The sequence below is a fragment of the Euprymna scolopes genome, chromosome 19 (assembly GCF_053919585.1).
Source record: "Euprymna scolopes isolate OS-2025 chromosome 19, ASM5391958v1, whole genome shotgun sequence".
Taxonomy (NCBI): domain Eukaryota; kingdom Metazoa; phylum Mollusca; class Cephalopoda; order Sepiida; family Sepiolidae; genus Euprymna; species Euprymna scolopes.
Window position 1 is genome coordinate 763,041 of NC_136500.1, and position 14,001 is coordinate 777,041.

General features: G+C 31.4%; 1 protein-coding gene across 2 annotated transcripts in view; it reads right to left on the reverse strand.

Moving 5' to 3' along the window:
* LOC145303396 (uncharacterized) overlaps window positions 1-13,120 on the reverse strand; it is a 114,883-nt gene extending 101,763 nt beyond the window's left edge. For both annotated transcript variants that reach the window (XM_080144705.1, XM_080144704.1), the window contains exon 1: window positions 12,985-13,120. The gene's annotated coding sequence lies outside the window, so the exon portion shown is untranslated. The remainder of the gene's footprint in view (window positions 1-12,984) is intronic.
* Between the last annotated feature and the right edge of the window lie 881 nt (window positions 13,121-14,001).

The window sequence follows — 14,001 nt, forward strand, 5'->3', positions numbered from 1 at the left end:
AAACAATACAACTCAATACTAACTACTGATCCTGAAAATGCTGCCAAAGAATTATGTAACCATCCTAATATAGTTATAAAAAAAACTGATAAATCAAACATCTTTGTCATCCTTTTTTATAATGAATGATAATGATTATAATGAAAAACTTAAAAACATTCTTAATGATCATACAAAATTTAAAAAATTAGTAAAATCCCTACAAATGTACTAAAAATGCAGATTAACAAACTAATTACAACAAATAATCCACAAATTGGTAATTATCAATTACCTAAAATAATTGAAGACTATAAACCTAGTTATCTTTATGGCACAGTCAAGACACACAAGCCTAATTCTCCTCTTCGACCTATCATATCCCAAATTCCTATTCCCATCTATTTTCTTACAAAAACCTTAAACAAACTTATTAGTCTGTAATTCCAAGCAAATACTAAGTCCACACACAAACTAATGCAAATACTTAAATCGATGCAACCGAAAAACAAAATAATTGCTTCTCTTGATGTAGAAAGTTTATTCACTAATGAACCTGTAGCAGAAACAATTGATATAATTATCAACAACATTTATAATAATCTGTTACTCTCTCCACTTAGAATTAATAAAAAATATTTTAAAAATTACTATTAATCTGCACTACACAAGTACCCTTCCATGACCCCAACAATAACATATATACCCAAATAGATGGAGTGGCAATGGGATCAGTTCTCGGACCGACCCTAAGTGAATTCTACATGGCAAATCTAGAGAACAAAATATTTTGAAATAACAAAAAGCCCCCTATATATGTATGCTACGTGGACGACATTCTTATTTTAGCGGAAAATAATGAACGGATATACCAACTACAAAAAAACTCAATCCTTCACAGTAGAGTTGAATAATAATAAAATTTCATTTCTTGATGTCCTTACTGATACGTCCAATAATACTTTCAACACCTCTGTATATAAAAAACCAACAAGCATAAACTCCAGTCTCCTGAACTTAAAGAGTGAGTGCCCACAAAAGTACAAAATAGCCATAATTAAAAATTTATTAAATCACGCTAAAATGATATCCACAAAAAAGGCACTACTCATTGAAATAAAAAACATTAAACAAAATGTACTCATTAACAATCACTTTCCAAATTACATTGTTGATGAACAAATAAAACAAATGCTACAATTTCTTGAAAACCCTGATAATAATATTAGCCAGCACTGTAATGCAAACTCCATTAATATATTTTACCAAAATCAAATGACACTTTATTTCAGAATCGAAGAAAATGTAATTAAAAATATCATTCATAGATATTTGATGCCTATTGATAACACACTAAAATTAAATTTATTATTTACTACAAGAAGTTTAGAATAAAAAAAACCTTGTGGTTAGAAACAACTCATCATCAACTATAAAAATGTTGAAACAATGCAGTCTATAAATTCAAATGCTCTTTAGGAGAATGTAACTCCAAAAATGAACATAAGAATAATACATACATTGGGCATACACGACAACGTTGTCCAGACGAATCACCATGCATTTAAACAATACTAGCACTATATATCAACATTTAATAAAAGGACACAACTGTCCCCTCTCCAATCTTAGAAAAATTCTCGGTGACAACGCAAAAATCATACAACGTGAAAATAATCTTAAAAATCAAAAATTCTTGAGGCGTCATACATTAGAACTCATCACCCTACTATAAATATCGCATTCAAGAAAAGCAGCAAAGTGTTAAAATGTCTTGCATAGCGTGTAATGGACCGACTTTGCTAATAGTGCTCACGAAAACTTGCTGATTTTAATACTCGAATTTTTAATCGACCTATATTTTAATCGACTTCTCATCGACTTTATATATTTTAACTTACCATCACCGAACGCGGTTTAATGTATATTTTATTTTTCACTTTTTAATTTCTATTTTTGCTCCTTCTCACTTTTACTTCCTTAAAACCTGAAGATGATTCGTGGACAGATCGAAAGCGCTCGTGACAGTAACAATTATGGAACCTTCATTAATATTTTCGATTTTGATATAAAAAAGATTATATGGCAAATAGAAAAAATAAAAAAAAAGAATGATAAAGCAAAGTATCTCTATTGCATTTAATAATGTTTGCTTGAAAATATATATATATATTATGGCAGTAAAGTTTAGTACATCCAATGAAACATGTGTCTACCAAAAAGTGCTCAATGAGTAAACAGAGTAGGTATATTAAATTTATTTATACAAACATTGATGTCTACATGTGTGCATATATGTTTCTGTAATCACCTGTGCTGGGGAGATTATGTCTTCAGGACAAGAATTACCCTTGAAAACTGACATTTCAAGACACAAAAACATTTCCTTATTTCGTTTACAAAATTAGAATCTTGTCACCTAATATGGGTGGGAGGGTATGTTTGGGGGAGGATAGGATGGGGGATAGTTACTATTGTACTACTATATATATATATATATATATATATATATATATATATATATATATATATATATATATAGTAAGTTATAAAATATATATGGCGATTAAGCTACACTGAATATTCCGTGTTTCATCCACTCTAGGATTCTTCAGGCTTATGCGAGAATTTTGTGGTTGTCTCGCGTTTTTATATACGCATCTTCTATTGAGTTTTTAGTTAGCCAATCAGCTTTCTAGTATCCACTGCACCCTTCCTAATCAGCCAATGAGCAGGCACCTACAGAACAAAGGCTCATTTGACCTCCGGTTGACCCGTTCCTTTGTGTATGCTATTTAGCGTAGATATCTAGTGTCTTGACCTGTTTTAAATCTAGGTTAAATCATTTTTTTATCTGTTAGTATATATATATATATATATATATATATATATATATATATATATATATATATATAAACTATGTAATAGTTTATGTATGTGCATATTTACTTTTTTTTGTTTGTTTATTTTCTATTGTTTTTGTTAGTTTTAAAATTATTTTGTATCTCTATCCTAGAGTAAATTTTATCCTGTGAACACAGTTGTTTGCTATTTCTCTCCTACAGTTTAATAGATATTGGGGTTCTTTAAAGTGAAAAATTTGCTATCCTAAACTTTAAAGAACTCCAACATCTATTAAACTTTAGGAGAGAAATAGCAAACAACTGTGTTCACAGGATAAAATTTACTCTAGGATAGAGATACAAAATAATTTTAAAACTAACAAAAACAATAGAAAATAAACAAATAAAAAAATAAAAAATAAACATGCATATACATAAACTATCACACACACGCACACACATATATATATATATATATATATATATATATATATATATACATAAACATATAAAAAAAATAAAATAAATAAGAAAATAAAAAAAAAACTTAACCTAGATTTAAAACAGGTCAAGACACTAGATATCTATGCTAAATAGCACACATAAAGGAACGGGTCAACCGGAGGTCAAATGGGCCTTTGTGCTGTAAGTGCTTGCTCATTGGCTGATTAGGAAGGGCACGGTGGATACTAGAAAGCTGATTGGCTAACTAAAAACTGAATAGAAGGTGCTTATATAAAGACGCAAGATAACCACAAAATTCTCGCATCAGCCTGAAGAATCCTAGAGTAGATGAAACACGGAATATTCAGTGTAGCTTAATCGCCATATATATTTTATAACTTACTAACTAGCTCTAGCTATGTATTGAGCACTGTTGAAGTAAATACTTAAAGTTTACGCATAAATTTATACTTTCGTATATTAATTTTATGTGAGTAAATGAATTAGTTATATATATATATATATATATATATATATATATATATATATATTGCTTTTTCACCCTAAACAAGGTACAGGGTCACTTGGATTAAAGGGCCTACAATTTGGGACAAAATTTTCAGGGATACTAGCTAGAAAGGAATTCCAAAGTCTAGCAGTTTGAGAAAAGAAACTATTTGAGTAGGTCTTCCAGTATCTAGGGATTTCTACAGTGTAAAGGTGGGATTTTGTTAATTGTTGGATTATCCAGAGGTATTTACGTTGAGGGGATGCAAGGGCTTGGAGTTTCTCGGAGCACTTTCCATTAAACTACTTATAAAATAGGCACAGGAATGCCAGATTTCGTCAATAGGACAGAAGTTGGAGATGGTTGACAATGCAGGACGTATTAGGTTGACCACACACCCTACTCTAAATTCTAAAATGTATTTTTTTGTCCTTATTTAGAATTCAACCTAACTAGAAAAAAAAAAATACAGAAACACCTTTATGATGTACGTGCTCGTCACAGAATGAAGATGTAATATTCCAAAAATTATGTAAATTGATCAATAGTTTTAGTTGAATATATTATTATTTTTATGACAATTAAGTAAGTAGCTGCTTTTGCTTAAAATGGCATATTTAAAAAAAATCAATCTGTTGACAATCTTAATAATCAACAAAAAAACAACAAGGTCAGATAACGTTTCTGAATGTTTCAGATAAGTCCACAATAATTCTAACTTGTGAGATCAGAGTTGTAATGCTAACAATTTCCCAATAATTGCTTAAAAATGATTGTCTTTTTCCTTTATTGTGAGAAATTACACAACTTGAATCATGTGACTTCATTTGTTGATTGGTTTAACATGTTTTTAATTACAGCTTTTCTCATTGGTTGATTTGAATTTTACCCACGAGGAGAGCATATTTTAACTGAAAACTTTCGTCTGAGAAGATTTTAAAATAATCTGGTCAACATTGTCACGGTACCTTTGAGACAATTTAACCTACTAAGTTAAGTGTTCTTTCTAGACATAATATTGTCTTTCTAATCGGCAAAGAATGTTGAATTCGGTTTTGCCACTTCGCCAGAATTATCCACTTTTGAATTCGAGCATTGTTAAAAATGAACTACAAGCCAAGGATTAATGATAATCTTCACAGAATATTTTTCCCTACCACTTCATCACCAAGTCTTACATACCAGGCTCAGCAGAAGCAGCAAAATTACGCAACATAATTTTGCAATCAAGAAGATGAAACGACCTGCCTTCAATCAACAGGGAAGTGCGCTATTCAATGTCGTGTTTAATTTTCCACTCTGCTAGAGTTCTAAGCTATGTGAGAATAAATTTCTCACATACTTTAATTGCAAAATTACGTTTTTCAGTTAAACAATGATGTTTTCTCAAAAGTATAGGAAATTTAACTTCAAAGGAGTGGGTGTTGGAATTCTGTATATGTCCTTTAGTCTACAACAGACCATCCTTATCAATAAACAAACTGATACCCTTGGAGGCATAGCCTTATTTGAAGGTTGGTTTAAATATTTCAACTCATAAGGAAATTCTTCTCTCTGTATACAGGAAAAGAGCAACAATTTAGCTCTTTGGTCGGTATCTATGTGTCAGTGTCTCAACTTACCGCAGAACTTTCTCAAGGACATTGATTGCCTTGTTGTTCACTTGCAGGAGTCTACATGCCATACATCTGGAGCTATCACCGGATATGAGCACTAGATCCTTTATATTAGCATTTATTAAGTTTACCAATCTGTTGGATGTGTTATATAGTTGTTTCATTAAAGAGTCTTAGAGAGAGACTATTATAAGTGATGCTTTTTCTTGTGAGAGTTCTTATTAGTAATGATATGAGTCTTAGTGAGAGTTCTTGTCTTATTACATATGATGTTGTATCTTAGAGAGAGAGATGTGTATGTAATGACATTTTATAACACAGACATATAATAACGATACAATTTACCTTTTTGTAGAAATCACAAACACAAAGATGAGCTTTATCACAAACACATGATGGATTTATTTTCTGACGACCGGTCGACTTCCTCATCAAGAACTCAAAGTTTCACATTTTAGTTTCTGAAGTAACGTCTCGCTTCAGACGTCCGCCTGTCTCTGAGTTTTCTCACTGACTGTCTCTCCTGACTATCTCTCTGACTGTCTCTGACTCTCTCTGACTCTCCCTCGACCAACTAACTCCCACCTGCTATATTGAGAACTCCATGCATCCCGGCCACGTGAGCAAAATTCACGTGTCTCAACATGCGCGACTTTGCACGTTTTCGACATTGATTTCCCAATAACCTATTTTCCTTGTGTTGTTTCGACAAAGGAATTTAACCTACATATCTAATTTATTTAACTCATATTTTATCATCCACATTCTTTTAACAATTGAATAGTTTATTTATTATTTATTTCATCCGAATTAACAATTTACTGGACATTCCATTTAAACCTATTGTTCTTTAAAACTTATGTCCAGGGTTCGATTTCTGCTTTCTCTTATTTTCATTTTAACTAATCTCTCTATTTTTATACTTACGTGAACAGGGGACAGCCCTTATCATGTAACATCCCTCCCTTCCATATTTCACAAAAAAAATGTATGCATTTCTAATTTTAGTACATTTTTTATTTTTACATCTACACAACCACACGGCTAGAAAGATCAGGCTAAAAAAACACACACAAAAAAAAAAAAAAAAAAAATCTCTTTCAGTCAGCCCTTCACGGCCGACTTCACAATTATTTATTTTTTTATAAGATCAGGACCTTTCTGATCTTTGTGGCATTTACTCTTTGGGTGTAGGATATTTACCTATGATACACATCAGCTATTTTCCAGCCACCCATATGCCGCAGACTAGAGGTTTTCACCTTTCTCGAAATGGACGACTTCCTTCGTCTCAAAAGTGCTCTGATCTCTCTTTCCGCATGGTTAGTCTTATCAAGTATGGCTTTGTTTTTTATTCTATAACTATCTCATACGGGACATACCAAAGCTCATATACTTAAATCTTTGTGGTTGGCTTCAGAAGTTTAAGATATACCTTTTTTTCTCTCATACGGATTCACTCGGATTTCCTTGCTTGGATTCTTGAAACTTCGACGAGGATTTAGAAATATCACCCCTAACTAACTAACACGTTTCCTGCGACCAACAACTTAATTGCGCCTAAATTCTATCTAATTGCCCGTTTTTTTTTTTTGTGATTTTTCTTTCCTCTCACCAGAGCCTCCAAGATCCAGCAGATATATCCCACATTCATGCGTCTCTAAAAAAAAATACAAGGTTATATCTTTCTTACGTAATCTACGGCATATTTTTGCCTGTCTCTTACTTCATTAAGCTATATGTGATTGCCTCGGGACTACCTCTCATCGGTTTACTGGTCCCCTTAAGAATTTTCGTATTCTTTCCAACGCCTGTTTATTAACTAAGCCAAGACTTACTACTTTGCTTGGAGTCGTTACGTGCAACTAGCTTATTTTAAGCACTTAATTAACCAGGTTCCCAAATTTTTCGTATAGGGGCACTTCTTGTGCTTATCAATCCCTACCAAGTCACTTTTCTTGGAGAAAAAATTTTAGGATCTCTAAAAAAAACAACAAAACCAAATGCTAAAACAAAACATCTTTCTTACGGCGTATCACATCTAAAATCTCTCCAAATGCCCGTTTACGTAATTTTAATTCTTGTCCCCCTTCTAAAATTCTAACTGAATCTGTAAGCCAACCATACGTCTTAACTTATTTTCTACTAGATCATTTTAATCTAATGTATATTTACGGATAACTTTGAATTCTTGCTGTGAAAATCATAACATTACATACATAAGACAATTTACAATATTTGTTCAACATCATAAAAACATTTTCAAAAAAAAAATACATTAATACATTTAAACATTTTGCAACAGTTATAACTTTTTTTTTTTAACAACAAAAAAAAAATCATCTGTAAGAAACAACAATTCAACAGTCTGTCCAAAACAATTGTCCCTTTTTTTTCAAAAACAAAATAAATGAACACGCAAAAGCCGAAAAGTTCACTATGAACACAAAATGCATTTCAAAACAATTTACACGCTGTTTCATAGAGAGTACATGCGACCTTTGAAATTCCTGTTTTGATTGACAGATTAAATTCAACAATTCGTCCAAACGATTTCATATCAAAACAATAATAATGGGTGACACAATCTCTGCCTTCGCGTGTATGTGTGTGTGTGTGTGTGTGTTTTTTTTAACAGACCAATTCATTTATCAATGAATTACGCATGGTGACTTGTTTACTATTTTTTTCCATTACTACGAATTTCTTTTTACGGCATATCGGCCTTTTCTTCTTTTTCTTTTTAATATTTCTTGTATCTTTTGTTCTCTGTGTGCGTGTATGTTCAAATTTTTTTTTTTCATCATTTTTTTTTTCTTCGCATTTCTGTGATCGTGTAATTTTTTTTCTTTTTCCGTGGTATTATTTATTTATTTTTTTAATTATGTTGGACCCTTTTAAAACGTTGTGTTTCTTTTTCTTTTTCGAATTCTGTGATCGTGTGATTTCTTTCTTTTTCCGTGGTATTATTTATTTATTTTTTTAAATTATGTTCGACCCCTTTAAAACGTTGTGTTTCTTTTTCTTTTTTTTTCGTGGTATCGACCCCAGGTTCGGTTTCTGCATCGCTGATGCAAAAGGTTCACGAACACCAAATTGAGAGTTGTTATATAGTTGTTTCATTAAAGAGTCTTAGAGAGAGACTATTATAAGTGATGCTTTTTCTTGTGAGAGTTCTTATTAGTAATGATATGAGTCTTAGTGAGAGTTCTTGTCTTATTACATATGATGTTGTATCTTAGAGAGAGAGATGTGTATGTAATGACATTTTATAACACAGACATATAATAACGATACAATTTACCTTTTTGTAGAAATCACAAACACAAAGATGAGCTTTATCACAAACACATGATGGATTTATTTTCTGACGACCGGTCGACTTCCTCATCAAGAACTCAAAGTTTCACATTTTAGTTTCTGAAGTAACGTCTCGCTTCAGACGTCCGCCTGTCTCTGAGTTTTCTCACTGACTGTCTCTCCTGACTGTCTCTCTGACTGTCTCTGACTCTCCCTCGACCAACTAACTCCCACCTGCTATATTGAGAACTCCATGCATCCCGGCCACGTGAGCAAAATTCACGTGTCTCAACATGCGCGACTTTGCACGTTTTCGACATTGATTTCCCAATAACCTATTTTCCTTGTGTTGTTTCGACAAAGGAATTTAACCTACATATCTAATTTATTTAACTCATATTTTATCATCCACATTCTTTTAACAATTGAATAGTTTATTTATTATTTATTTCATCCGAATTAACAATTTACTGGACATTCCATTTAAACCTATTGTTCTTTAAAACTTATGTCCAGGGTTCGATTTCTGCTTTCTCTTATTTTCATTTTAACTAATCTCTCTATTTTTATACTTACATGAACAGGGGACAGCCCTTATCATGTAACAGATGTTCCTACGCATGTTTATTTGGACAATGCAAAGACCTTCTTAGCGTCCGGCATCATGTTATCCAAATTCTTAATTTTGGATGAATTACAAGAAAAAATTAAGTCAACATCAATTAGTCATCTCACCATTCCTCTTTATTCGGCTTGGCAAGGAGGTGCATGGGAGAGGATGATAAAAACAATCAAGCAATGTTTGAAATAATTAATAGGTAGAAAGAAAGTCAGATCCTTTTCAATGTGGAGAAAGTGATCAATGATCGACCGCTTACATATATTACTGCTTCTGAGGGGGGGTCTCACAAATTTTAATTCCTTAATTATTTTTTTTACAAACTGGCTATAATCCACGTTTGTTGATCAATAATTGTGGATCAGACAATTTGTGTCCTGATCCTCCCAGTAGAGCAAAACTTTTGCAATCTCTGGAATTGAGAAACAGGTATATCAAAAAATTCAGAAAGATATGGCACAATGATTACTTGTTCTCCTTAAGATAGGCTGATGCTAATATATTGGGCGATCACCCTCAGAAGGTGTTTGTGGGAGAAATCATGTTAATTAAATCTCCAAATAAAACTTGATCCTTTTGAAATCTAGGTAAGGTAGCTAGACTCTTTAATAAAAACAAGGGAAAAGTTCACAGCCTGTGTATTAAGCGATGGTTGCAAACAGGTTCATTCCTTAAAACATTTCCCCTGAATTTAAAGGGTGTTTCTATGTCATCTGCAGCAGAATTTATGAAGGAAGATGGTCCCTCCTTCTGTTCAACTTGTTCCGCCGCAAATAACGGATCATCTCTCGGGGAGTGAATTTGTCCGAATTGTTTGGATAAGTATTACACTAAGCTCTTAATTTCAGAATTTATTAAGCTGTCATTTGACTTATGTTCAAGTTATCATTCTTGTTATTATTAATATATTCATAATCTAGCTAAAGCTTCGTTTATTGGTTATAAATTCATTTATCATAGCAAACAGAAACACAGATAGTTCCTTAAAAAAAAACAAAAAAAAACTACAATAGTTAATTGACAGTCTAATACATATTTACTTTGTATTCAATAATTGGAAAAAAAAAGTACCATTTCAGCACGAAGTATTACCAACCAGGCTCAGCAGAAGCAGCAAAATTACGCAACATAATTTTGCAATCGAGAAGATGAAATGACCTGCCATTAATCAACAGGCAAGTGAGTTTTTCGATGTTGTGTTTAATTTTCCGCTCTGCCAAAATTCTAAGCTATGTGAGAATAAATTTCTCACAAAACTACTTGATCAATTTATATAGTTTTTGGAATATGACATCTTCGGGGTTTGTGTTACTGTAGCAGTATCAGAATTTTTGTAGGAATTTTTGACACCCCTAACACGAAACTGCGAATACAATATAAAAATCTCGTAATTTCTCTGTTAAAAGTGGGTTATTTATTTTCTTTATGGATTATACTTCCAAAATAAACTATTACAGTTGTTTTAAAAGTAATAAAAATATTTTTATTTTTTTTTTAAAACAGTAATGAATTTTCCGAACTCAATATTTTTCAATTTTTAAACTCAATATTTTTAAATTTTTAAATTTTAAAAATCTATCAAAATTTTTCTATTGATTCTATTTTTACGATATTTTCAGGGTCAATGTGAAATTTTATGTTCTTTCCAATAAACCGAATATAATATTTTAGACAAACGTTTTTTTTAAATTCACGCCCCCCCATTTTCACGCCCCCCCATTTTCACGCCCCCCCCATTTTGAAATGTCTATTAAAAAGTAAATAATTAATTTATGTTTAATAGGTTTATATATCACAAATTGAAGAGAAAAGGTCAATAAATAATATATTCAAATTTAAAACAAAAAAAAAAAATCAGTTTTTTAGAAATTTACCTGTAAAGTCCGAAGTTTAAAACCTTATTTTATAAGAACACATTTTTTCTTTTTGTCTTTTTTTTTTTTTTTTTAATGAAACCTTGGTCCTTGCTCCTTTAATTGAAAAAAAAATTAGGGCTTGAATTACATTTTTCGAGGAGTTATAAGCTTAGAAAGATAGGGGGTCGAATAATTTACGCCTCTCATTTTGAAATGTCTATTAAAAAGTAAATAATTAATTTATGTTTAATAGGTTTATATATCACAAATTGAAGAGAAAAGGTCAATAAATAATATATTCAAATTTAAAACAAAAAAAAAATCAGTTTTTTAGAAATTTACCTGTAAAGTCCGAAGTTTAAAACCTTTTTAAAAAAAAAAAAACACATTGTTTTGTTTTGTTTTTTTTTTAAATAAAACCTTGGTCCTTACTCCTTTAATTGAAAAAAAAAATTAGGGCTTGAATTACATTTTTCGAGGAGTTATAAGCTTGGAAAGATGGGGTGGAATTATTCACTATTTTCACGAAATTTCTGACACTGCTAGTGTTACTGTACACATAGATTCAAAAAAGTTGTCAAAAAAACAGATATATAACAAATAAATTTTATAAGAGGCAAGTTACTTTTCTACCTAACTGGATAATTTTCTAGTGTTTTTTATTTAATTTAACATGTTAATTCAGCTCGAAAAAACATACAGTGTTTATTTATTGGAAAATTAAAAATGGCGCCAGACTCTCTCTTTTACACGGTAAGTTTGAGAAAAGGAGTTAAAAATAAAAAACTAGACAAAATACTGTTAGAAACTCGCTCAATATATGTTACCGTGACATAGGCTGACATATATTCGTTGGGTTTTTAACAGTATTTTGTATATTTTGTTTATTTTTAACTCCTTTTCCCAAACTTACCGTGTGAAAGAGATAGTCGGCCGCCATTTTTAATTTTCCAATACATCGGTAAATACTGTATGTTTTTTCTAGCTGAATAAACATGTTACATTAAATAAAAACACTAGAAAATTATGCAGTTAGGTAGAAAAGTAACTTCATCTCGCCTTTGATAACATTTATTTGTTATATATTTGTTTGACAACTTTTTTTAATCTATGTGTACAGTAAGACAACCCCGCAAAAATGGAGAAGTTTGTAACGATATATGATTATATAAACTATCAGCCGAAAATTTGATAACAATTGTCAACAATAAGAAAAAAATGGCTGCCCACGAGAAAAAAGTTTTAATAAAGGTTTAAATTCATATATTTGGAAAAGTAGAATACAATTTTATTTGAGGATAATAAATATTATTTAAAAGGACGAATCAAGTTTACTAATAATTTGGACAAAAACGAAATTGTTTTTATAATCGACAATTGATATCGTCGACTATCTTTTTAATAAAAAATATCAAAAGTAAACATTTGCGTAACATTATATAAAAAAAAACAACAATGGCGTTGATTATTATCATTAGTATTATTGCGTTTTAAATTTATAAAATATTTTCTTTTGTTTTTTTTTAAATAATACTTCAATTTAAAAAAAACTGTTCTTATTTACGACGTGAATAAAAAAATATATATATTCATCAAACCGGGGAGGTGTTCGTGCCCTATCTGTTTATAGTTCATATTTTAAGACATCACTTTGATCCGAAATTATGCTTTGTTAATACAATGTGCATGCAAATAATTAAAATCATTAATATTTTTAATGGGGAATAGGAGATGAAATACAGACTTAAAAAAAAAAAAAATAATAATAATAATTATGAGAACAACAATAAAAAAAAATGTAGTCTCCGTGTCTACTCACATGTCGGTAACGCCATTATTGTCGTACACCGTGATACTAATTCAGCAGTGAATGACCATAAAAAAATACAAAATATAAAAATTACAAATATTAAATAAAAAACATTAAGCACAATTTTATATATTAAATTTTTTTTTTCTACATTTAATAGTGAAAGTGTTCAAATGGAAATATAATGACGATAATAATTCTGGTTAAAAGTCGCGCATGCTCAAAGCGGTTATCTTGTTTCTAGCAGACGCTATTTTGCACGTGGTTAGATTACGTCCTGAAATATTACCTGAATATACATTGGATGTTAAAACAATTAAATTCAAATAGTTCATTTACAAATACAATGCAGGATAAAGTTGCAGTATAGTTAAAATCCGATATATCGAAAATAAAAGATGATAATTTTTACGAAAAGCATTAAAATTTAGTTTTCTCATATGCTTGTAATATTTGTTTTGTTTTTTTTTTCGTTTTTTTTTATTTTATTCAATTTTCACCCCAAACAAGGCACAGTGCCACTTTGAAGCAGGGGGCTACTATCAGGGACTTAATTAGCGGGGTCATTATGAAGGGAGATGAGTAGAAAGATGTTTGTTAACATTACACTTGAACTTCTGCATATCATTGCAGTTGGGAAAGCAGAATCCCGGAAGGGAGTTCCAAAGACCCGCAGTTCTGGGGAAGAAACTATTGGAGTAAAAGGCTTTCTTGCACCTAGGGATCTCTACTGTAAAGGGATGAGACTTAGTAGCTTGTCGGGTTTGTCGGGGGTAGTTACGTCGGGGAGGTACAAGTGTTTGCAGTTCGTCAGAGCATTCACCATTGAAGTATTTGTAGAACAGGCAGAGGGATGCAACATCTCGTCGATGGGACAGAGGCTGAAGCCTAGATGACAGTTCAGGACCTATCAGGTTGGCGACTCTCTTTTGAACCCTGTCCAGGAGCGAGAGACAAGAAGCAGATGCACCAGCCCAGATGTGACAACAGTACTCCATACATGGGTGAATGGTTGCCTTATAGAGG